This window comes from Diadema antillarum, unplaced genomic scaffold (assembly GCF_040938485.1).
Source record: "Diadema antillarum isolate AM-2024a unplaced genomic scaffold, OU_Dant_1.0 seq00000205_RagTag, whole genome shotgun sequence".
NCBI classification, from domain to species: Eukaryota; Metazoa; Echinodermata; class Echinoidea; order Diadematoida; family Diadematidae; genus Diadema; species Diadema antillarum.
The window spans coordinates 1358555-1385744 of record NW_027271264.1 but is presented as its reverse complement, the minus strand read 5'-3'; positions in this window follow the sequence as shown (position 1 = coordinate 1385744).

The window sequence follows — 27190 nt, the reverse complement described above, 5'->3', positions numbered from 1 at the left end:
TGTGACCTGAATCAAGCAAAGAAAGGTTTGAATAGCCATAAGAGATACTCACATGTGTATATCATGTTTTATATAAAATAAGGAGTTGTTATTACAATTTCATGTAAAATGTATGAGGATATCAAGAGTATGGTAGATATTGACTGCCCTCATTGAACCTCAGAGATAGTTAAGTCAGTTGGTTCAGTGCGACAAGTGAGGCCTTGAGCTGTAATTCTTTGTGCTTTGATGAAAAAAAAATGTAGGGCTATTGTTTTTAGCAGTGACTTATATCATAAAAAAAATGACATGTGTGCTTGTGCAAGTGCCATAGATTGTGTCGGACACCTGTTCAGTGACAGGTCCAGAAGGAGGAGGGGGGGGGGGGGGCGTACAGGGAGTGTAGGAGCACATACTTTGTTAGTTTGAAGTAGCGACTAATCCGCCCGCTGCAAAGTTGGATCCACTAGTCCGACAATCTAGATTGACGTGCCACTTCAGATGGCCAGCGCGTTATGTGGTACAATATCGTTATTTCAGAAAACATTAAGTTACATGGCGTCTTCATTACTCTTGACAATGTCAAGGCTTTGATGTAGATTTCAAGACAACGACAAGTTAATTAATGTATGTACTATATGAATGTCATAGGTATTCAGAATGTATTGTTATCATGTATATGCCTTGGCTAGTACAGTTTTTGTGTGTGTGTGTGTGTGTGATAATTTGTTATAATCTTAATTTCTTTTGCATTGTCATGATGTTACCTCTGTAGAAAAAAACTTACCATGAAGGTATTCACAGCAACCAGATAAGTAAAGTGCCCATATTTCTATGGAATATGACTATATGCTTTATGCAATATGTATAACGCTTAGAGGCTGCCATCGCAGAACCACATAAGCAACAAGACATGCAATTTTTGTGTCATACTTTGCAGATATGCTTTGTTTGTACCTTTCATTACAGATGTTTATTTGCTGTGTTATATCAAGTTTATGCTATATAATGCATGGTTTTTGCTTGAAGCCGTTGAACCAACACACAGTTCAGTCAGATCAACCTGAAGTGTACTTTACAATCAGTTTTATTTGCTTTTTACAACCTGCATACTCAATTATGTACATGCATTGATATTGTTTTTTGGCAGGTAGTAAGATGTGTACACTGGATGCTCCCCCGATGGCAAAAAGAAACAAAAGAGGTAATTTTTGCTGACCAGTTCTTTGACCACGGTGAAGTAAAAAGGTACACGTAGGCTTACCCCATAATACTTGCTACATAGTCCCTTTTTCCCATCATTAACCGCAGTTCACGATTACGATCGAGACCTCTTTGGAGAGTGACGTGGCCAATGTATTTCACCAAAGCGACCTGGGATTCTACTCGGACTGTCGCAATGGCTCGTACCTTGTACACCTATTTGTAATTGCCGCACCTTCACTATTATGTCCCCTCAAGCTTAAAACCTTTGTTTGAGCAGATACAGGTGATGCTGTTATATTCTCATTGAGAGTTGTATAGTCAACTCACTGATTAATCAATAATTGTGTTGAAAGCACCCCATAATTAGCACCTGCGTGTATTAAAATACATAATGTACACAACAATAAAAAGTGCATATTCATAATTGAACGTAATATTCAGTTGTCAACGACTGTTATTAGTAAAATCAAGTGGAGTCATAGCTCAGGAAATTGGAATATGCTGTACAATGTATGTGATGACAGTGTGGTGCGCAATCCAATTACATAACGATAGAAGCATCTTGTCACATATAACACGTCACGATGCCTACCTTCCAACAAGTGCATCAGGCATGTGATCCCTCTTTATTATTTGATGAAAGATCCCTCTTTATTATTTGATGAAATCTTTGAAGGCTTCCATGGTGGTAGAACGTTGGGTGGTAGAAGGTTTCGCAGTCCGCTAGGTATTCTTTCCAGGGTAAGTGTGTGGCCCTGAAAAGGGCCTACCCAATCTCGACGTTTTGGCAAGCATGTTCTCGCCATTCTCAAGGGAAGGTTATTACTTGTTGATAAAACCAAAAAAAAGTTAACATTCCCCATTTTGTTTTCGAAATTATGGAATTCCTGGATTTGCCCCTGCTGTTAGTGTGCACCCTTAGACCAGAGGTCTTCAAATTTGTATGTATCTAAACAAAGAGGAATAAATTCTATGTAACCAGTGACCTAAAGCAAATGACTGCTTTTGCCTCATTTTTGTGACAGCAAGTACATGTACGATATCTAATGATTATCAAATGTTGGCTACACAAAGTGGTGAACTTTTGTTTATACAAAATATACTCAAAATGACACACAAATGGAACACATTGCTATACATGTACAGACATTTTGCTTTCTTTGGTGACACCAAATGAGTAGGAGTAAGAAGCAGTCTCTGATCATAATTGAGGTTCTGTGTGCAGTGAATAGAATGCATTCTGACATTGATATGCTGCACACATCAACTCACTTTACCAATGTCAACACTTGATGATGAGACGATGAACAATGAAAAAAATCCACCAGTATGAAGGGTTTTATACTTGTGGATAAAGCTGTTTATGTTTTTCAAACAGTTTGTGTGTGTGTGTGCGTGTGTGTGTGTTCCATGTACCATCCACAGCTAAACATGATTTTAATTAAGACCAAATTACAAAAGTAGACTTGCTTCTGAATGAAATATACTGGGTAAAAAAAAAAATCTACGAATGAAGTTGTTACTAATGTTAAAGGGTTCAGTTGAGGGGACATTGGGCTTTTGATGTTTGGATTCTCATTTAGAAAAGGGTGTCAGATATTCCATCTTTAGCACTGAATTCCATATACACTAACGAAGATACAGAATGAAGTGTATTTGACCTTTGACCCCACTTTGCACACCCAAGATGGCATCTGAGCAAAAAGGTGGTTATTTTGTGAAATGATTCTTGTAACATGGTCTTTGCGTATGCAAAATATGGGAAAGATAGGACATGTATTCACAAAGATACAGGATAAACAATTTGTGACCTTTGACCCTAATTTACCTACCCAAGATGGTGTCCGATCAAGTAGTTGTTATTTTATGAAATAATGTACGTGACATGAACTAAACATGTGCAAAATATGGGGGTGATAAAAGCTGTTTTTCTTGAGTTATTGCAAAGAAAGTTTCAGAAAAAAATACCATAAAACATCGAAGATAAGCTTTAATTTCAACCAAGTTTTTTGACATGATGCCGACATTGTATGAAGAAACAAATTGCACATAACGATAGCCCAAAGTCTCAGCTACAACATATTAAAATCTGGGAGAAATTCACTGAAGGGTAAGTGAGCTAGTTTTCGATAAAGACAACCATGTCAATTTTCACATCTGGAAAAATTAACCGTGTGATGTTTGGATTCTCATTTAGAAAAGGAAGTCAGACTTGCCATCTTTGGTACCGAATTCCGTATCCACTAACGAAGATACAGAATGAAGTATTAACCTTTGACCCCACTTTGCACACCCAGGATGGCATCTGAGCAAAAAGTGGTTATTTAGTGAAGTGATTATTGTAACATGCCCTTTGCGTGTGCAAAATATGGGAAAGACAGGACATGGTGAAGATACAGGATGAAGAATTTGTGACCTTTGACCCTAATTTACCTACCCAAGATGGTGGCCGATCAAATAGTTGTTATTTTATGAAATAATGTACGTGACATGAACTAAACATGTGCAAAATATGGGGGTGATAAAGGCTGTTTTTCTTGAGTTATTGCAAAGAAAGTTTCAGAAAAAATATCATAAAACATCGAAGATAAGCTTTAATTTCAACCAAGTTTTTTGACATGATGCCGACATTGTATGAAGAAACTAATTGCACATTACGATAGCCCAAAGTCTCAGCTACAACATATTAAAATTTGGGAGAAATTCACCGAAGGGTAAGTGAGCTAGTTTTCGATAAAGACAACCATGTCAATTTTCACATCTGGAAAAATTCCCTCCCATAGAGATAACACGTCATAACGAAGATAGAGAAAAAAAGTACATATGACCTTTGACCCCACTTTGCACAGACAAGATGGCATCTGAGCAAAAAGTGGTTATTTTGTTAAATGATTCTTGTAACATGGTCTTTGCGTGTGCAAAATATGGGAAAGATAGGACATGTATTCACCAAGATACAAGATAAAACATTTATGACCTTTGACCCCAATTTACATACCCAAGATGGTGTCTGATCAAGTAGTTGTTATCTTATGAAATAATGTACGTGACATGGACTAAACATGTGCAAACTATTATGCTGATAGAGCGTGTTTTTCTTGAGTTATTGCAAAGAAAGTTGGAAAAAGAAAGGAATATCTCAATACATCGAAGATAAGCTTTAATTTCAACCAAGTTCTTGGACGTGATCCCGACATCAAATGAAAAAATGGAGGGCACATTACCGATAGCCCAAAGTCTCAGCTACAACATATTAAAATCTGGGAGAAATTCACCGAAGCATAAGGGAGCTAGTGCTCGATAAAGATAGTCATGTCAATTTTCATTTCCAGAAAAACTGCACTCCCATAGAGATTACACGTAAACTGGTCAAATTTGACAAAATTACATTTAATCCATTTTTACGAGGTGATGCCGTCATCCAGTCAAAATGTTGTTATTACATTAATGAAAGAGTATTTATTAAGCTACATCATACTGAAATCTGGGTGAAAATTGGCAAAGGATTAGTGCGATACGCTCGAGTGAACTTGAAACTTGATGACGTCATTTTGAAAGTTTACTTTTTTTACTTTATTAAGAAATTTGATATCTTTTAATCATTTTTTCAGCATCGCCAACCCATGAAATGATATGTACAACTCATCAGCTTTCAGAATATAAAAAGAAAATGGAGGGTCACCGTCCATCCTGACGAGTAATATCGGATTTAAAATTGGCGGTTTTTTGGCATTGTTGCACTGTATTTCGCCATTGACGCGCGCGCGGAATTTCAACTTTGACGGGCCCGTATGACGTCATATTGAGTCGGATTGACTTGAAACTTGGTAGAAATATTCGTTGACATTTCAGGCATCCGATAAGTGTAAAAAAACGGGAAATTTCTATTGCATATGAGCTGTGCGTGCGTATATGTGCGCGCGCGTACGCGTCCGTCCAATTTTTTTAATTTTTCAAAAAATGCTCCAAATGGTCTGAAACGTATGCAAAATAATTTGGAGTTCGATTGGAGCATACAAATATTTCAACGCGCGCGTACGCGCACGTTTTAACAATGCGATGAATTTTGAAAACATGAGTAGAATTCCCTTGAATTGAAATTTACGTGACGTAAATTTCATTGAAAAATTCCTTTCCATTAATGAGATATGATTGAAAATGTGTTTTCATATAATGACGTCATAGTGACGTCACGGTCGACTGATCACTACGATTTTACTTGACCCGTCGTCTTTGGGACATGACACATATATGGTATAATTTTGACATTGATAGGAAGAGGACTTTCTGAGCTAACTGATACACAAATTTTGTCCAGAAATAAAGAAGAAGAAGAAGGAAAACAAAGAATCAGTACAGATACAGAAGGTGATCCGAGAGGATACTCGGATCACCTAACTAGAGATTGTAATTTGTCATCACTGACAAATTAAGGTGATCCGATTTTTTTTAAATCAATGATTCGAATCCTGATGACCATACAGGTTTCATCTGTGTTTAGAGACATTGGCCGTGTGATGTTTGGATTCTCATTTAGAAAAGGAAGTCATATCTGCCATCTTTGGTACCAAATTCTGTATACACTAGATAACGAAGATACAGCAACAAATACACATGACCTTTGACCCACCTTTACACTCCCAAGATGGCATCTGAGGAAAAAGTGGTTATTTTGTGAAATGATTCTTGCGACATCGTCTATACGTGTGCAAAATATGGGAAAGATAGGACAGGTATTCACCAAGATACTAGATAAAAAATGTATGACCTTTGACCCTAATTTACATACCCAAGATGTTGTCAGATGAAGTAGTTGTTACTTTATGAAATAATGTACGTGACATGAACTAATCATGTGCCAAAGATGGGGGTGATAGGGCCTGTTTTTTCTTGAGTTATTGCAAAGAAAGTTGCAGAAAGAAAGAAATATGAAAATACATCGAAGATAAGCTTTCATTTCCACCAAGTTTTTTGACGTGATGCCGACATCATATGAAAAATTGGAGGGCACATGACAATAGCACAAAGTCTCAGCTACAACATATTAAAATCTGGGAGAAATTCACCGAAGGTTAAGTGAGCTAGGGCTCAATAAAGACAATCACGTCAATTTTCACATCTAGAAAAATTCTCTCCCATAGAGATAACACGTCATAGCGAAGATACAGAAAGATGTACATATGACCTTTGCCCCCACTTTGCACAGACAAGATGGCATCTGAGCAAAAAGTGGTTATTTTGTGAAATGATCCTTGTAATATGGTCTTTGCGTGTGCAAAATATGGGAAATATAGGACAGGTATTCACCAAGATACAGGATGAAACATTTATGACCTTTGACCCTAATTTACATACCCAAGATGGTGTCAGATCAAGTAGTTGTTATTTTATGAAATAATGTACGTGACATGAACTAAACGTGTGCCAAAGATGGGGGTGATAGGGCCTGTTTTTCTTGAGTTATTGCAAAGAAAGTTGCAGAAAGAAAGAAATATGAAAATACATCGAAGATAAGCTTTCATTTCCATCAAGTTTTTTACATGACGCCGACGTTGTATGATAAACTGGAGGGCACATAACGATAACCTAAAGTCTCAGCTACAACATATTAAAATCTGGGAGAAATTCACCGAAGGTTAAGTGAGCTAGGGCTCGATAAAGACAATCACGTCAATTTTCACATTTAGAAAAATTCTCTCTCATAGAGATAACACGTCATAGCGAAGATACAGAAAGATGTACATATGACCTTTGCCCCCACTTTGCACAGACAAGATGGCATCTGAGCAAAAAGTGGTTATTTTGTGAAATGATCCTTGTAACATGGTCTTTACGTGTGCAAAACATGGGAAAGATAGGACATGTATTCACCAAGATACAGGATGAAACATTTATGACCTTTGACCCTAATTTACATACCGAAGATGGTGTCTGCTCAAGTAGTTGTTATTTTATGAAATAATTTACGTGACATGAACTATACATGTGCAAAATATGGAAGTGCTAAAGGCTGTTTTTCTTGAGTTATAGCAAAGAAAGTTGCAGAAAGAAAGAAATATCTCAATACATCGAAAATAAGCTTGAATTTCAACCAAAATTTGTGACGTGATCCCGACATCGTATGAAGAAATGAAGGGCACATTAACGATAGCGTAAAGTCTCAGCTACAACATATTAAAATCTGGGAGAGATTCACCGAAGGCTAAGTGAGCTAGTGCTCGAGAAAGATAGTCGTGTCAAATTTCATTTCCAGAAAAACTGCACTCCCATAGAGATAACACGTAAACTGGTCAAATTTGACAAGATTACTTTCAATCCACTTTTACGGGGTGATGCTGTCATCCAATTAAATTTTTGTAATTTTATGTTTGAAAGAACATTGAATAAGCTACAACATACTGAAATTTGGGTGAAAATTGACAAAGGATTAATGAGATACGCTTGAATAAACTTGAAATTTGATGACGTCATTTTGAAAATTTACTTTTTCTACTTTATTAAGAAATTTGATATCTTTTAATCATTTTGCCAGCATTGCCACCCCATTAATGTATGTACAACTCATCAGCTTTCAAAATATGTAAAGAAAATGGGGGGTCACCGTCCATCCTGACGAGTAAAATCGGATTTAAAATTGGCGGTTTTTTGGCATAGTTGCACTGTATATCGCCATTGACGCGCGCGCGGAATTTCAACTTTGACGGGCCCGCATGACGTCATATTGAGTTGGATTGATTTGAAACTTGGTCGAAATATTCCTTGACATTTCAGATATCCGATCTGAGTGAAAAAACGGGAAATTTCTATTGCATATTAGCTGTGCGTGCGTATATGCGCGCACGCGTACGCGTCCGTCCGATTTTTTCAATTTTTTAAAAAATGCTCCAAATGGTCTAAAACGTGTGCAAAAAAATTTTGAGCTCGATTGGAGCATACAAATATTTCAACGCGCGCGTACGCGCACGTTTGAAGAGTACAGATGAATTTTGAGAACATGAATAGAATCAACTTGATTCGAACTATATGTGAGGTAAATTTCATAGAAAAATTCCATTCCATTAATGAGATATGAATGAGAATGTGTTTTCATATAATGACGTCATAGTGACGTCACTTTCGACTGATCACTATGATTTTATTAGATCTGTCGTCTTTGGGACATGATACATATATGGTATAATTTTGACATTGATAGGATGAGGACTTTCTGAGCTAACCTCTACACAACATTTGAGGAGAAAGAACTTTTTTGTGACAACGGGAAGTTTAACACGAGAGATTGTAATTTGTCATTACTGACAAATTAGGTGATCCGATTTTTTTTTTTAAATCAATGTTTCGAGTGCTGATTGCAATATTTATAGGCATGACCATACAGGTGTCATCTGTGTTTAGAGACGTTGGCCGTGTGGTGTTTGGTTTCTCATTTATAAAAGGGAGTCATCTCTGCCATCTGTGGTACCAAATTTTGTATACACTAGATAACGAAGATACAGCAATAAATACATGTGACGTTTGACCTATCTTTGAACTCCCAAGATGGCATCTGAGGAAAAAGTGTTTATTTTGTGAAATGCTTTTTACGATATCGTCTATTCGTGTGCGAAATATGGGAAAGGTGTAGGACAGGTATTCACCAAGGTGCGAGATGAAACATTTGTGACCTTTGACCCTAATTTACGTGACTCTCTTAAAAAAATCGAGTGGAAATATTCACTGTTAAAGGAGTGAATTGAAAAAAGAGTGAATTTAGAGTGAAATTGGAGTAAATTTTGAGTGAAAAATGCTCATTTTCACTCATTTTGGAGTGACATCAAGGATCACTCGAAGATTTTGGGGTGATCCCTGAGGTCACTCTAAAACGAGTGAAAATGAACATTTTCACTCAAAATTCACTCCAATTTCACTCTAAATTCACTCTTTTTTGAATTCACTCCTTTAAGATTGAACATTTTCACTCGATTTTTTTTTAGAGAGTACGCAAGATGTTGTCCGATCAAGTAGTTGTAATTTTATTAAATTTGTGTACGTGACATGAACTAAGCATGTGCTAAGTTTTGGGGTGAAAGGTGCTGTTTTCTCTTGAGTTATTGCAAAGAAAGTCGCAGAAAGAAAGAAATATCTCAATACATCAAAAAAATTTAATTTCAACCAAGTTTTTAACGTGATTCCGACATCGTATGAAAAAACAAAGGGCTCTAACACGATAGCGCAAAGTCTCAGCTACAACATTTTAAAATGTGAGAGAAATTCACCAAAGGGTGTTAAAAGTGAACTAGTGCTCAACAAAGATAATCATGTCAATTTTCTCATCTAGAAAAATTTCCACCCACAGAGATAACATGTCATAACGAATATACAGACAGAAGTACATATGACTTTTGTCCCCACTTTGCACAGACAAGATGGCATCTGAGCAAAAAGTGTTTTTTTTTTGTGTGTGTGTGTCAAATGATTCTTGTAACATGGTCTTTGCGCGTGCAAAATATGGGAAACATAAGACATGTTTTCACCAAGACACAGGATGAAACATTTGTGACCTTTGACCCTAATTTACACCCAAGATTGTGTCCGATCAAATTATTGTTATTTTATGAAGTAGTGTACGTGACATGAACTAAAGATGTGCGAAATATGGGCAGTTTATGGGCTGTTTTTCTTTAGTTATTGCTAACAAAGTTCCAGAAAGAAAGAATTATCTCAATACATCGAAGATAAGCTTTAATTTCAACCAGTTTTTTTTTTTTTTTTTTTTTTTTGACGTGGTGCCGATGTCGTTTGAAAAAACGAAGGGTGCGCGCGCTAGTACGATAGCCCAAAATCTCAGCTTCATCATAATTATTAAAATGTGGGAGAAATTCACCGACGGGTAAGTGAGCTAGTGCGGCTCGATAAAGAAATCATGTCAATTTTCACATCTAGAAAAATTCCCACCCCTAGAGATAACACGTCATAATGAAGATGAAGAAAGAAGTACTTATGACCTTTGACCCCACTTAGCACACCCAAGATGGCATCTGAGCAAAAAATGACTATTTTGTGAAATGATTCTTGTAACATGGTCTGAGTGTGTGCAAAATATGGGAAAGATGGAACATGTGAGACTTGGTAGCTGTGAGTAATGTGCATGACATGAACTAAACATGTGGAAAATATGGAGGTGCTAGGGGCTGTTTTTCCTGCGTTAGAAAGAAAGCTGCAGAAAGAAAGAAATATGCAGACCGATCTTTCGGTCAACGGGTACCCATGAAAGGATATTTATGCACCACTCAATGCCAGGTTCACATAGGAGGGCACTATTCGAAAGTACCGAATAGCTGCGAATAGTATAGCAAAGTGGGAATATGAGCTTGTTCGATTTTCTTGCAGCGTATACCGTCTCTCGTTTATGAAATAATGACGCTTTTTGTCCAGATTTGCCCTTTAGCAGAAATAAGCATGTAGACTGACATTCTGATGCAGTTTAGAAATTGTTAATAAGATTTGCTGGGATGTAGGAGGAAGAAATCCTCACTGCATGGGATGGTGAGTTGATGGTGCGGGGTGATGGTGTTCTCGGTGCCCGAATAGCGAATATCGAATAGCGAATACCGAACACCGAACACCGAATACCGAATACATGTACAGTACTTCTATGTGAACGCAGCCTACGGCGCTGAACTCACTCGCGGGCGTGGTGGGCATTGGCAGCCGGGTATTCCATGGTGGTACATACAGTACATGTCATATCGCGTTGCGCGGTGCAGGCGCTCGTCTCTACGTACACATACACAGCGGCATGTATGCGTGGATGGAGTGTTCGTACGTATACCCAAGTTGCGTTGGCGTGTCGATGATCGTGCGTCTGTCAAGTTATGACGTGATAGTGATAGCAGCTACGACAGGCTCTCAAATACGACTACAATTTTGTGACCTTTTTGAGGCTGACAGATGCTGGCAGTTTGACAATTCGTGTACCAGGTATAGGTAGGTACTAGTATGAGGCATGCCTAAACACAGATTTATGTGGGCTTTTAGCACAAAATTTCATGTGTGTAATCGTGACGCTGTTTGTGAGTAGAGTCTATCAGTAGTGTCAGTGTTTCACTCTCTGCCAAGTAGGCCAAGTGCGTACATCCGTGAAGTGAGCATCAGAAAGGTTTAAACGTAGGTAAAGTCGCGTAGTTTCTAACGTTAGACCGTGTTACCTTTATGGACAAGGTGAGAGCCATGTATCATGATTTGCTATATTATTGTTAGGAAGGCTAAGTTCTAAAGAGTATAGACGTGTAGGAGCTACGTTGAGAGTTGACGCTGCGTATTAAAAGAGGGCTAGATCTATTCAAATGTGTGGTGTATTCCCTCCCGTGATTTGCTTTTGGGCGAAATGCGGACGCCATTACTTTGCTAGCTAACACCACGACCAATAGAGGGCGCATATTACGTTATCATAACAGAGCTACACACATACACAGCAGAGATTTCTATCTCCCTTTTATTTGCCCCCCCCCCCCCCCTTTTTTTTTTTAGGGGGCACACAGGGTGAGAAATGTACTTTAAACCTTGTTTTGTCATAGAGAAGTATCATTGCTGTTTAATCATGAAATGCAATTGAAGAAAAGTCATTTATTTTCCAATGGGGTATGCAGTCCCACAATTGCACAAAGTTTGTTGACTTCAGTTTGAGCTAATTGCCTAAAGTCAGTAAAGACTGAGAGTTGATTGTTTTTGGTTGCAGGAACAGTTAAATAATCTTAGAAAGTTTTGTATAGACAATTTGGGTGTTATGCCTCATATCTTACTCAAGTATATATTCTCAGACTATGCGTGCCTTACATATTGTTTTTTGTTAAAGGACAAGTCCACCTTCATACACATAAGGATTGAGAGAATGCAGCAGTAGGCCCTATTTATAGTAGAACACATCATTGAAAGTTTGAGGAACATTGGACAATCCGTTCAAAAGTTACGAATATTTTAAGTATCTGCGCAGTCACTGCTGGAAGAGAAGACTGCTACAGTGTGTGATGTCACATGCGTATACAACTATACAAGTAAAATAGAGAATTTCACAAAACTTTACTTTTTGAATAAAGTGCACATTTCTTCAACTTGCCACTGACGTATGTTAAGGGTAATATTATTACCACTGCCTTCTGAAAGAGAGAAGTCGAGTGTTCTTTTGTTATGCGAGAAAAATGGAAATATGTTGAATTTTCTTTATTCTTTCTTTATATCATTGTACTCGTGTGACATCACAAGCTATAGTAGTCTTTTCATCCAGCCGTGACTGAACAGAAACTTAAAAAATTCAGAACTTTCTAACGGATTGTCCGATTTTGCTCAAACTCTCACTGATGTGTTCTACTAATATTGCTGCATTCACTCAACTCACATGTCTACATGTGTATGAAGGTGAACTTCTCCTTTAACATGAGGTCCTCGGGAGCAGAAAAATTTGCTTGTTATAATGAAACCTTGTTGTATTAGGGTTACAAAAATAGTACAATACTAATGAAAATTACAATTTAGGACCACAAAAAAATTCCCTTGTTATGGTGAACTTCGTTACATCAGTGCTCATTTAATGAGAGTTCATTGTATGGGTATTGTAATATTACTTGTATTTTTTTTTCTTTTCTTTGCAGGTACTGGTTGTCGTGGAGGGAGATTTGTGTTGGTCTTTGTTGAAAGTACGTTTGTGTTTGTGTTTGTTATTTGTTGAATCATCTTCATCCTACATTTCATCTCATACCATTTCACCTTCATCCTTGAATATTCACTGAATATTCACTGAGATTACATCTTGAAATTCATCCTGGAATTCACGGACTCATCCCTGAAATATCTGAAATATACCTGAAATACCTGAACTTTACCTGAAATACCTTAACTTGAACTTGAAGAAAGCTGAGAAGAGAAAACTTCAGAGTGCACAAGAATAAGACAGTATCAGAAGGAGAGAGAATTTCAGAATCAGAGACAGAAGGTGTTAGAAAGTGTCAAAGAGGAAAAGAGTGAAATCAAAGAGAGGAAGAGTGAGAGTTGACAAGAAAAAGGGTAAAAAATTAAACAGAATAAAAGAGTGTTAAGGAGTGTTTGAATGAAAGAGTGTATTCTTTAAAAGGATAGTTAAAAACTGTAAAAAGAGAATTGTAGAGGAGGTGAGAAGTTTGCTGAAAATTTGAAAATAAAAACAGATTTAATTGAAAACACAGTGAAAGGTTATTCAGAAGCGCTATCTTAAAACAAAAGCATTATAGTTACGTTGTAAACGTTATTGGGTTGACAATATTGCACCTTCAAGGATTATTTAGTATTTTATATATTGTGCATTGAAAGTTGCAGCAAATAATTCAACTACAGTTGATAAGAGTAATAGCTAGGAGTTGAAGTTTTGAAGGAATTGTTAAAAGTGTGAGAAGCAATTTTGTGAGGCGAGAAGTATACTTGTAATTTTAAATACAAATATAATCCAATATCTTGAGTCTCGAATTTTAGTTAATTGTTAATAGGGTTAAAAAATTGAAGAGTGTCATTTTCAGACAAAAGCATTCTAGTTACATAGTAAACATTGAAGGGAGAGACAATAATATTGCACCTTCAAGGATTATTTATAGTTATTGGCCTGTGAAAACAACAGCACAATTAGTAAAAGACATACCTTTATTGCAAAAGGAGTCATCTCAAGACAGAAACATTACAGTTTCTTTCATTTGAAGGCTTAAGATAATTGTCGGTGAAGAGAAAGAATAATTGGTGAAATAGAATTTTTTGCTGCAAAAAGCCCTATCCTATTCAAGAGAAAAGCATAAGGGAGACTGATTATTGTGCAGTAAAGACATAAGCATAATTGGTAAAATTCAAACCTTTATTGCAAAGAGCACAATTTCAAGATAAAGGCATAGTTTGCTCAAATTAAACGTCATAATCTAAGCCGAAATTCCTGTAGGCAGATATCGTAAAAGGAAATTGGCATAGCTTTTCCACAAGTAGGAATTGAAGCACGTAACAGACAAAGAGCGCCACCTGTTGGTAGAAACAAATTAAACAACAAACACATTGCACCAATAGTGCCACTTGTTGGTTGAATCATCATAAGGATTGGTGTCACAGCCTTCTGAAGTACACATTGTGCAGTGAAATACAGTACTGTACTCATATTTCATTACAACTTTCAAAGCAGTTCAATTCGACAATTTTGTTACCAACATAGACGTGATTTACATAAGTATAGTGATTCAAGGAATATAACTGTTGATTGAACAGTTGATTGATATACATTTATTTGGTGATAGGTGCCATTATATGCAAAGATTGGAAGCCCTGTAGTTTGACAATGGAAGCAAGTGAATTCAAGAATGTTATTGGTGATATCTTAGATATCCTCCAAAGTTGTGACTTGATGAGAAATCTAGAGGTCAGTGAATGTGATGCATGTTGCAATGTGATCAATGAAAATGAAAGCAGAGTACCATGTGAGGACTGTGGCAAGCAATTTCATGTGACGTGTACAGGAACCATTTCTGAGGCTAGACTGTGTGATGCAAGGTTGATTTGGATATGTTCAGCATGTGGAAGCAATAATATTGCCCATCGCATCTTTGACAAAATTGGCATTCCCTGTCATTTCAATAGATATGAGCTTCTTGAAGACCTTGGTGATGAAGATATTGGTGTTGATGTTTCATGCAAGAGCAACCAGAGAAAGAAACCAATGAAGATGAGACTGAAAAAGAGGTATGTGAAAAGAAGGAACAAACTTGGAATTCCAGAAATGACAAATGTGTGTGTGAAGAAAAGAGCAAATTGTGACAGAGATGAACCAAATTCGACATTCATTACAAATCTCACGAGGACGTACTTTCAGCCATTAGAAACTGCAGTTGATGATGGTTGGATAACCGTGAAATCAAAGAAGACAAAAATGATTGAGAAGACAAAAGTGACTACATCCCAAACAATGACTGACAATCCCAAGACCAAGACCAATAGCAAGAGCTCAGTGAGATCAGTAAATGGTATGATTCTCCAACCTGGTGTGACCTACATTGGCAAAGCAATGAAAGACTACTATGTTGAAAAACAGAAAAGAGCCAAGATGAACAAGGACAAGAAATCAAAAGTAGAAACAAGGCAAAAAGAACCTGGTAAACTCGTGAAGCGAAATGTGAATGCAAACTTGGACACAGAACAAAATGATAGTCTGCAGGTATATGCTGAATCTGTATTGAATGTATATTCAAAGTGTGTTCAGTCACCTCATGTTATGAAAAAATACACTGAGCAAATGTATGCAAAAACACAGAGAAGTTGGGCCGATGTGGCTAAAAGCACTCCGAATATGACTAATGAATGTTACGTACCGAATGGTGATCAGACTGCATCATTTGCCTCTGTCCCTTCCACAGACATTGAAAAAGAAATTTGGAGTGTGACCATGCTCTATGGAGGTGGAAATGCACGGCAACCAAGAAAGAAAGGTCGTTTCACAAAGATCCGCAACAGACAAAGTGTGCTACCGTTGGTACCGGTAAAAAATTCTGACTCACAGGTGCGTAATAATGAAAAGGTGAAACATGACATTCCTGAAGAAGAACATGCAGCAAAGAATGAAAAGTTGTGTAAGAATGAAATATCTGACCATGAGGACAGTAATTCCACAAGTAGAGACAACACGGGTTCGAATGATATGTCCAAAGTGAAATGTGACAGAATGCACAATGTGCGTGAACTAAACCCATGTTACAGTGGAACAAAAGATGTTGAAAGTGACAGACAAATATCAGTGAAGGAATTGTTCCATGTGAATTCTAGTGCAGATGTAAATGTTCACTCTCTATGTCACAGACCTGTTTCAGCTGCTCATAACATGTGGGGTCAAGTTAGTTATGAATCAATATTCCTGCCTGAACGTGAAAAAACTACGAATCAATCTGACTTCACAGTAATGAATGATGATTCTGCGAAAGGTGCTGACCACCATAATTCATATGATGTACAGGAATTGACAGTACATGTATTAGATGATGAACCAGCTGCAAGTGGTTCAGAGACTGAAGAACGTGTTTGTAAGCCTGTTTCTCTTTCGAGTTCTGAATGTGGTGGAAGGCAGTCATATCCTATGACCAAAACAATTGCACAAGGGAATTTTAATCAAGGTGATCAACGATTTGGTTATACTGCTGGCAAACAATGTGCATGTAATTCCCTTGTGGCTGTTCTCTACTCTCAAACAAAGAATGGATTTGAAATGAGACCTTGTGATCTTGATCAGATTCTGACACTTGGGAATGAGTTGTATTATTACATAAAGAAGGATTCACCATTGAATGAAGAGCTTGTAATGATAGATGAATTACCCAAGGAACTTCACATTCTGGATGAAAACTTTCAAATAACCTATGCTGAATCAAAATATGGAGTGTTGGACGGAAATCAAAACAATTTGTCAAATTTTGGTGCTTTGTCATTGAGCCAAGCATTAGAACAAGAACTGTGCAGATATGATGCATGTCTTATGAATTTTGCTGAGAGTACATTTGCAATCATTAGACATCACTGTGGTTATTATGTATTTGATTCTCATTCCAGAAGTCATGATGGATACTTGGTACAAGATGGATGCAGTGTCTTGCTGAACATTTCATCATGGCAAGGTATACAGGTGCACTGTTTGAATTTGGCAAAATCTATGGCATGTGATTTACGTACTACTCAGTTTGAACTAACCGCTCTGGCAGTAGAATCCAATTCTAAGAAAAACGTATTGATCAGTAGTGGCTCCAAGAAATCAAAGACACTAAATGCTGCTTGTAGGAATATAAATGATCAAAACAGCAACAATTTGCAACATTGTGATCATACTGAAAGAAATTTGAGTTATAGTCATAAGACTCAAAATGAAACAATAAACAAAACCAGAGTAAATGTAAACAGTGATGACTATGGAAGTGAGAATGAAGTTGAATTTGTTTCAGTTGAGAAGACAACAGAAAGAAGAGATAGGAATTTCAAATTTGTACCAATGACATATGTGGACAAGCAGTGTTTGTGCAATAAATTAAATGTCAATTACAGTGGCCCAGCCAGTGAATCAGTGGAGGATAGAAATGAAAGTTTGTGTATGAGGAAACCTGTAAATATCAAGAGAGTTGTGGGCGATGGCAACTGCTTTTACAGAAGTATTGCTCATGTAGTTACTGGCAGTGAAGGAAACCATTTCATGCTCAGGAAATACAATGTGGCACATTTACTTGAAACGGGTGATTTATTTAAAAATGTAATAGACACAGAGAGATATCAGAATGTCAGGGAGTTTGTACTTCAAGAGAAATTGATGGATTTAGGAACATGGGCTGGTCACACTGATATTAGTTCAATGGCACATATGTTAGATCATGATATATATGTGTATGATGATCGAACAGAAAATTGGCAAATATTGTCTGCAAGGAAACCTGGATACTACAACAAAGTAACAACTGAAAGAGGCATATATATTCTGTTCACTGGAAGCAATCATTTTGATGCAGTTGAAAGTGTAACTGCTGTTCAGTCTAGTACTTTGGATGAAAAATTACGTGTATTTCATGTGAATTCAGATGCTAGAGTACAAAGTAAGAAGGAAAGTCATAATGAATCATCTAAGATTACCAAAAACTTCACTTTGAAGGAAGGTAGTGTAAGAGTGAAGAAAATGATGTCCAAACAAATAATGGCATCAAACTTGCAAGAAACACAAATTCCATTACAAAACACACGTGAACAAACAGTAAATGCCGACATTGATGCATCCGAGGTGAAACAAGTGGGAGAAATAAAAAAGATTAATCTCATGTACAGACCTGTGAATAAATCTGATAGAGAGAAGCTTTGTTGCAAACTGGGTATAAAGGTTAATGACAAATGTAGCAGTGATGATATGCAAAAAGATGTGGTAGAAAATGGTGATATTACTGTCCTGTCACAACCATTGACTGTCTATAGAATTACTGGTGATGGAAATTGTTTTTACAGAGCTATATCATATGTCACATGTGGCACGGAAGATTCACACCATGATGTTCGAAAAGCAATTGTTAAGCATATTTTGCAAAACAAGGGAGATTATGTAAGCCTTTTAAGATCAGGATACACAGATGTTGTAAAATACATTGCCAAGGAAAGAGTATGGAACAATGGCACATGGGCTACAGAATTGGAAATAATGGCCTTATCAAATTTAGTAGATACTGATATTTATATGTATGAAGATAGTGGTTCAAAATGGAAATTATTTGGTGCAAGCAAACTTCAGTTTGGAATTGCTACATCACAAAGGGGTATTTACTTGCAAAACACAAATGGCAATCATTACGATGTTGTAGAATCTGTGTGTGTGAGGATGCAAACATCAAGTTCAGGTCAAAGTGTGCTAAGATCACAAAACATTACTGATATGGAAACACCTGTGACAAATAGAAAATTCACAGCAAAGAGGAAAGTTGCAAAACAAGCCAATGATTGTCAAATCAATGTATTGAATGATGAAGTATTACAGGATGACATTGAACCTGCAGTTAAAATGAGTAGGCACACTGGAGAATCTGAAGAAGTTAAAACTACCATGCAAAGTACGAAAAGGAAAAAACAAAGAAAAAGAAGTAATGCTAATATTACTAGACGAAAAAATAGGGATCGAATGAGAGCACAGAGAGAAAAGGCAAAAAGTGACCAAAAGCAATTACAAACAGAAATTCTATCAGATGATCAGTCTTTCCTACTTCGAAAACTTAAAAATGCAGCTGCAAAGAGAGTAAGATATCAAACAGATATAGCTCACAGGTTAGAAAAGAAGAAGAAAATGAAGGAGAGTCATAAACAAAAGTATGGCTTGGAGCCTAGCTACAGAGAAAATGTTAGGAAATTGATGAGTACAAAGATGAAAGCTAAATATAAAAACAATGCTTTATTCAGAGAAAGACGTAAGAAAATATTGAGAGAAAATTCAAACATTAGATATAAGACAAATTCTGTTTACAGGCAACAGGTTGCCATGAGAAATGCAAAACGGAAAAAACAAAGAGAAATGAACGTGAAAAACTGGGGGTATGTTCTGAAAAAATTTAGAGAAATTGTATCACATGGCCCTGAATATGTGTGCTGTGTATGCTTAAAACTATTATTCCGAAATCAAGTATTGGTGTGCCTAAAAGCAAAATATAGCAATCCATTATGCGTCAAAGAGGAATTTTTGCACTTATGCAGTAATGACTGTGATATTGATTGTCAAATAGCAAAGTCATCCAGAAATTTATTGTGGATTTGTTACACTTGCCACAGGAAATTATTGGCTGGTAATATGCCTGCTGAAGCTGCTAGAAATAATTTAGAAGTACATGATATACCTGCTGAACTTGAAAATCTGAATAAGTTAGAAACCCATTTGATTGCACTCAACATTCCATTTATCAAAATTTTGAACCTGCCAAAAGGAGGACAGTATGGAGTACATGGCCCAACAGTTTGTGTTCCTTCATGCACGGTTGAAACTGTTAACATATTACCTCGACCAGAGACTGATGACCAATTTATTCGAGTAAAACTGAAAAGGAAACTATCGTATAAAGGATATCATGAATATCAATTTGTTCAGAAAAAGAATGTGCTAGCTGCATTAGAGTATTTAAAGAAAAATAATAAGTGGTATTCTGATATTACTATTGATAATGAATGGAGTTCTGATTTATCAGAGAATAGTCAAGTAGCATGTGTTGAATTGTTGAACTCAAGTGAAACTAATGATGGGGATGATGTTAAAGAGGATGATCAAGATCAACGATTACAAGGCATTCAGTTGGATACATGTTTACAAAAAGTTGATATGAGACAGGAGGTGCTTGACCAGTACTTCAATGATATTATATGTTGTGCACCTTGTGAAAAAAATAGTCCTGTATCATTGTTGATGGATAAGACTAATGAAGCAAAATGTTTCCCTGCTCTATTTCCAACAGGCCAGCCAACATTTCATGATACTAGGTATATTGGAATAACACTGGGACGTTATTTACACAATCGTCTAATGCATGTAGACAACAGATTTGCAAAAAACACAGAATATATCTTTTATGCTCAGTGTATTTATGAACTACAACAAATACTTTCTAATGTTTCTATTGCTCTGAGACAAAGCTCAGGAGAAATAGGTAATCCCATTTCAGTGAAAACTTCAGATCTAAAAGATGTTAGAAAAGTTCATGAGATACTGGATTCTAATAAAGGGTACAAATTTTTGAAACAAATACGGGGAACACCTCCATACTGGCAATCTACACAGAAAGATGTATTAGCAATGGTTAGACAACTTGGAAAGCCTACATGGTTTGCATCATTTTCATCAGCTGAAATGAGATGGCCTGAAGTTATTAATACATTGCTAAATCAACAAGGTGATAGAAGAAAAGCAAATGATCTAGATTGGGCAGATAAGTGTAACTTACTAAAGTCAAATCCAGTTACAGTAGCACGTATGTTTGATAAGCGCTTTCATACATTCTTGAACAAAGTGATTCTTTCTCAGGCAGAACCTATTGGAAAAATAATTGACTACTTTTACAGGATTGAATTTCAGCAGAGAGGATCTCCACACACACACTGTTTATTTTGGGTTGAAAATGCACCAAAATTGGGTATAGACAAAGATGAAACTGTCATAGATTTTGTTGATAAGTACATTTCATGTAACATTCCATGTGAAGATGAGGATGATGAGCTACATGAAATAGTGAGTAATGTTCAGCTTCACTCAAAGAAACATTCAAAATCATGCCAGAAAAAGGGAAGTACCTGCAGATTTAATTTTCCAAGACCACCTTCTGGGAAAACATTTGTTGTGAAGCCTGAAGATAATCCAGAAGTTACTGATGAAGCGCAGGATATTTTGTCTACAGTAAAGAATTCATCATGTATGGAAGGGAAATATGATAATGCTAGACATCTCTTTGAAGCCTTAACAATTTCTCAAAAGGAATTTGAAGATGCCTATAATGCTGTAGCTACAAAAGAAGATATAGTCATGAAAAGAGATCCAAAAGATATATGGGTGAATCAGTATAATTCATTCTTACTTAGAGCTTGGAATGCGAATATGGATTTGCAATATATAACAAATGAGTATGCCTGTATTGTTTATGTTGTGTCATACATGTCGAAAGCAGAAAGAGAAATGGGTTTGCTCTTGAAAAATGCAGAGAGTGAAATGAAAGAAGGCAATGAGGATGCTCGAAAGAGTATGAAGAAAATAGGACATGTCTATATGCAAAACCGTGAAGTGTCAGCACAAGAAAGTGTGTATCGTGTTTGTAGCCTGAGATTGAAAGAGTGCTCAAGAAAAGTAGAGTTTATACCTGTTGGACCAAACCCTGTGAGAATGAGTTTACCATTGAGCGTTATTCAAAGCAGACCAGATGGTGACAATAGGAGTCCGTGGATGCCAAGCAGAATTGATAAATATAAAGCTCGACCTGATGGTTGTGAATTTGAAAATATGTGTTTGGCCACATTTTGTTCAAAGTATAGACTACTCAGTGAATCTGATGTGAAGGGTAAGAAACAAAAACGAAATGTGTTCAAGTTGAGAGGTCAGCTGGGCTATATACAAAAACGAACAAGAACCAGTGATGCTGTAGTGAGATATCCTCGTTTTTCAGTGACTGGAACCCCTGAAAAGTATTATCAGAGTATACTGCAATTATATTTGCCATTTCGCACTGATAAACAGTTAAAACCGGATCAATTTTTGAGTTACGAGGATTTTTATAAGACTGGTTCTGTACAAATGTTGAAGAAGAGTCTTGAAAGTGTTAAAAGCATTGTCAATGAAAATCTAAGGCAGTATGAAAAAAATGCTGATACAATTAATCAAGCACAAGAATATCTTGAGAAATTTGGTCCACAAGAAGATGCGTGGGGCCTACTTTGTCCAGAAACAGAAGTAGAAAGACATGAAACGGTTAAAATACGTGAAGAAATTGAAGATGTTGACAATGAATTTAGAATCCCAGATCTTGAATCTAAATCACAGGAGAAAGAGTCATATGGCATAGAATTTCGATCATGTAGCATTACAAAAGAAGACAGTAATGTGTTATTAAGAACTTTAAATAGCAAGCAGCAAAAAGTATTCTACAAAATACGACAATGGTGTCTAGACAGAGTTAATGGGAAACAACCTGCAACATTTCAGATTTTTGTGACAGGTGGTGCTGGAACAGGAAAAAGCCATCTTGTGAAATGCATATATAATGAAGGGACAAGAATTCTTAGCAGAATGATGCATAATCCAGATGATATTTCAATTATGAAAGTAGCTCCAACTGGAATCGCAGCTTACAACATTGAAGGTAGCACTATTCATAATGCTCTGTCCATACCTATTTCTGCTACACTTCCTTATCAACCTCTTGGAGAAGAAAAGATAAATCATCTACGTAATCAGCTGGGTCAATTGCAGATACTTATAATTGATGAAATATCCATGGTTGATCAAAAACTGTTGTGGTATATACATGGACGTTTAAGGCAAATAAGGCAGACACGCAATGATGCTCCATTTGGAAAGGTTTCAATTATTGCAGTTGGAGATTTCTATCAGTTACCCCCAGTAAAAGGTTCTCCTTTGTATAAAGATACCTTGCAAAGTTCTTTATGGACAGACAACTTTTCTATAATTAACTTGGATGAAATAATGAGACAAAAGGATGATGCAGAGTTTGCTATTCTTCTGAACAAAGTAAGGGTAAAGGGAAAGAAAGATGCGTTATCTAGTGATGATATAGCAGTTCTTCAATCGTGCGAAACTGGAGAACAATGTGAGGATGTGTTGCATATATATTCTTCAAACAAACAAGTAAGTGACTGGAATAGAAAAATGCTTCACAAGAAATGCACAAATATCATATGTATTGATGCAGAAGATTTTGAACTCAGTGATGACGGTAAAAACAGAACATGTGACAAACCAAGAAAACATACCAAGGCTTCTTTGCTGGCAAATCTTTGGATTGCTGTAAATTCTAGAGTGATGCTTATCAGAAATGTAAATGTGACCAAAGGTTTATCAAATGGTTGCATTGGCACTGTGACTGACATCATAAGATTAAATGAAAATTCAAGACCAACAAGTGTATTGGTGAAATTCGACAATAGAAAGGTAGGAACTCAGTCGATAGAAATGCAACAGGAATCAATTGGGAAAAAGTATACTAGGAAACAATTTCCCTTGAAATTAGCATATGCATGCACAATACATAAAGTACAAGGCATGACAATGGAAAAAGCTGTTGTTTCTCTGAAAAATATATTTTTGCCTGGACAAGCATATGTAGCTCTGAGCCGCGTAATGTCACTATCTGGACTAATTATTGAAGATTTTAGTTCAAAAGTTATGTATTGCAATCCAGCTGTTAAAGAAAGCTTAGACACCATGCCAACATTTCTTGACGAAAAGAGTATTGCCAATGATGTTTCCAATACAACTCTGAATATTATATTACATAACATTCAAGGCCTCAAAGCACATTTCAAAGATATTCAGTCAAATTGCGTCTTTCAAAACTCTGATATTATTTGTTTAACAGAAACTTGGCTTAATGATGACATTTTTGATGTAAATTTACATCAGTTTAAAATGTATAATCAACCTCGGGCAAAATCTTATTCCGACGACAGTCATTTATTTTCTGCACTGAAAAATCAAGCTCATGGGGGAGTTGCAGTATACAGTAAAATCAAATCTATTAGTAGGCTGAAAGTAGACATCAATAACCTAGAATTTATAACATTTGCAGTAACTTGTCCTTCATTTCTTATTTCAGTGATATACAGACCTCCTAGTTATGACAAGAAACAGTTTTGTGAGAACTTAAGGAAATTACTTGTAGAATTACAGCAAAGAAGTACAAAATGCATAGTTATTGGTGACTTCAATGAAAATCTCAGACAAGGTTCAAGTGATTCACATGTGCATAAATTGATGTGTTCTTATGGATATCAACAACATGTTCATGATGCTACAACTGAAGGTGACACCTTGATTGATCATGTGTATAGCATAGGTATTAATAAACTTACCATTGAAGTTATTCCCCTTTACTACAGTTACCATGAAGCAGTTAGAATACAGTTTTGATAAGTTTTGTTTATATGAGTGATATTGATAGTCTATGCAAGGTATTTTCATAATACAGTTCATTTGCTCATCCGTATAAGGAAATTGGCTGGATATGGGAGACACAATGTTGATGTACTGTACTGTAAAACATGATATATTCGCGGCATGAATTTTTAGCGAATTGGAACCGACAGCCTTTTTCGTGGCATGAAATTTTCACGAAGTGCCACTGGCATTCAATGCATATAGTGTAAACAAGGACTTTCACATGCATTTTAATTTCGCGATATGTTTGGCGTGAAATAGTTTATTTGTTAATACCATCTTGCATTTATGACATTTTGCTTGTGCATTTTGCACATCATATATGTGACTGTTCAATGACTGTTCTTGTTTTGTCTGCCTAATATGTAAAGTGATGATTTGATGTACATCCAGAGATTCATATTATAGTGAACACTGTGCTCTTGAAAGAGCAACAAGTACTTGTAATCGTGAAATGAAAAAATAAACATAAAGGGTGATGTTATGCTGTGTTAAGCTGTTAATCTTTCAGCACAGTTATATATACAAGTAGTTATCACTACAAGAAATTGGTTATATTTGTCTAAAATATATTATGTAAGATACTGTGTAACTTTCCCCATTACATTTGTCATACTGATATGCATGTTCTCCTGTAACAACACACATCTTAGTGCTTTTATTTTAGCACTGTTGAAAAGACAATTTCCTTCAGTAATTGGTAACAGTATTTCTTTTATGTCTTTTAAGGCAGGTCTTGCCCAGCAGAGAGGACACACCAGCTTTGCTTTGTAGTGTTGGTATAGCACAGGGACTAGAAATGTACTGGTTAAAGGCCCAAAACCAGTCAATTAGACCAAGTATGGATCACAGCTACTTCAACAGTGTGGACAACAAATCCTGGATGTAACTTGGTTGACATGCAAGACACTTCTTATCTGATGATAAGAGATGAGCAACTTTATTGTCTCTTGAGACGTCCATTCTCCACCACCAACAATAATTTTAAGGACATTGGAGATTATGCATAATAAGTGCAAAAGCAAAAGGTCTGAATTTATTTGAAGTATAGTGGAATAGTTATGCAATATAAAATACCTGAATAATCAATTTCTTGTTTATGTGGTGGTGAACAGATCATGTGTGGTATCGGAAGGTGCAATAGGTTAACTGTAAGGGCACGTGAAGCCACAATCCTGGAGACGCTCAACTGGTACCATGTGTTATAACCCATAGCACAATCTCTACTTACACCTTACTACACCTCTGCCACATTTAGTGTGAAGGGGCTACTTGTACAGGAATCACTGTGATGTTCATTGGGCAGTCGGTCGGTCTGTTGCAAAATCTTATGTCGCAAACTCCTACAGATTTGAAGCAATGTAAATGAAACTTAGGGTAAATGATGATATTGAAGTATATTGAGGTATAGATGTGCAAGACATGTGTTTTATGTGTGTCTGACACTGTTGCCATGGTAACCACAATTGTACCAAAACATTGTGGACAGAACTACTTCCATAGTATTTAAGCAACCAATTTCAAAATTGATTTCTATGATCATCTATCCATAGCTATAGTTAGGCAAGAACTGTTTGTGTTTGTACATGACAGATCATTGCCATGGTAAATGCATGGTTCTCTTTGAAATCCTGTGGAGTGAACAACTGCCACAGTTAGGAAGCAATTGAAATTGAATTTGGTACCTAGGAATTATAGCCTTGAGGCATAAATGTGGAACACATAATTATTTTTTTAAGACAAAGTGTTGCCATGGTAACCATAATTTTACCAAAACCTTGTGAATTGAACAACTTCCACATCAAGCAATTAAGGTCATCTTTAGTATCCATGATGATCAAGAACGTGGTATAGTTATGCAGGACAACAATGCGTTAATATAAGAATATGTGTTACCATGATGATGGTAACCTCATTTTTGTATCACATTGAACCATTGATTATATGAAGGTCAGATTTGGTGTGTAAAATGGTCTGTAAGTGTAGTTAAGCAAAATGTCCCTTGTGTTTGTATCAGAGAGTGTGTTGCCATGGTAACTGCACTTTTTACCTAAACCTTGTGGTACTCAGTGTGAACTCTGTAATTGTACAATAAACTTAAATTATTCTGTTTTCAATTTGACAAGTGCACAAACTTGGTTTTAACGTTATTGCCCTCATGACATTATATACTATAAAGCAACACTAGGGGCAAGAGTATTAATCACTGTTAGTGATAATTCTAGTTATTTTCTAGCTTGACACAGAATCTTCTCTGGTAAAGGGTAAAACCAAAATTTAGACCATAAAAGTAGAAAGGTGTCAAACATGTAAGTCATATATTTTAACATTTCCCATTATGGATCAAAGCTATGTCAAAGACATTTGATAGTGATTGTGGAAAGTAGCTATGGGTCCTTTTTCTATTTTACCCTTTTGAATAATTGGTGCATATAGTTTGTGCTTTTAAACATAGCTAATCCTTTAGTAATGTTAGGTCTTGGGTTAGTTTAGCAAGACCCTATATGGCAATTTGAGCTATGACTCATTTTGCCCCATGTAGGCCGAATTCATGAAGGTGGTGCAGTTGAAACCATGGTTTAAGTTATGGACAATTTGCATAGATTACCATGTGTCACGGCCGAGACCCACAATTTTCTCTGTTTACACTGCTGGACTCGGCCGCGCTTTTCATTCAAACTTTTCAATATTTTGTCGTAGTGGCGCTCTGCTTGTAAACAAACGCAATTTGGTGTTGTCTGGTTTTTAGACCCTATGCCAACTGAACTCCTTGGCGACGAAGTAGCCGTTCGGCAAAGGCTTTTTCCCGAATGAAAAAAATCCTTT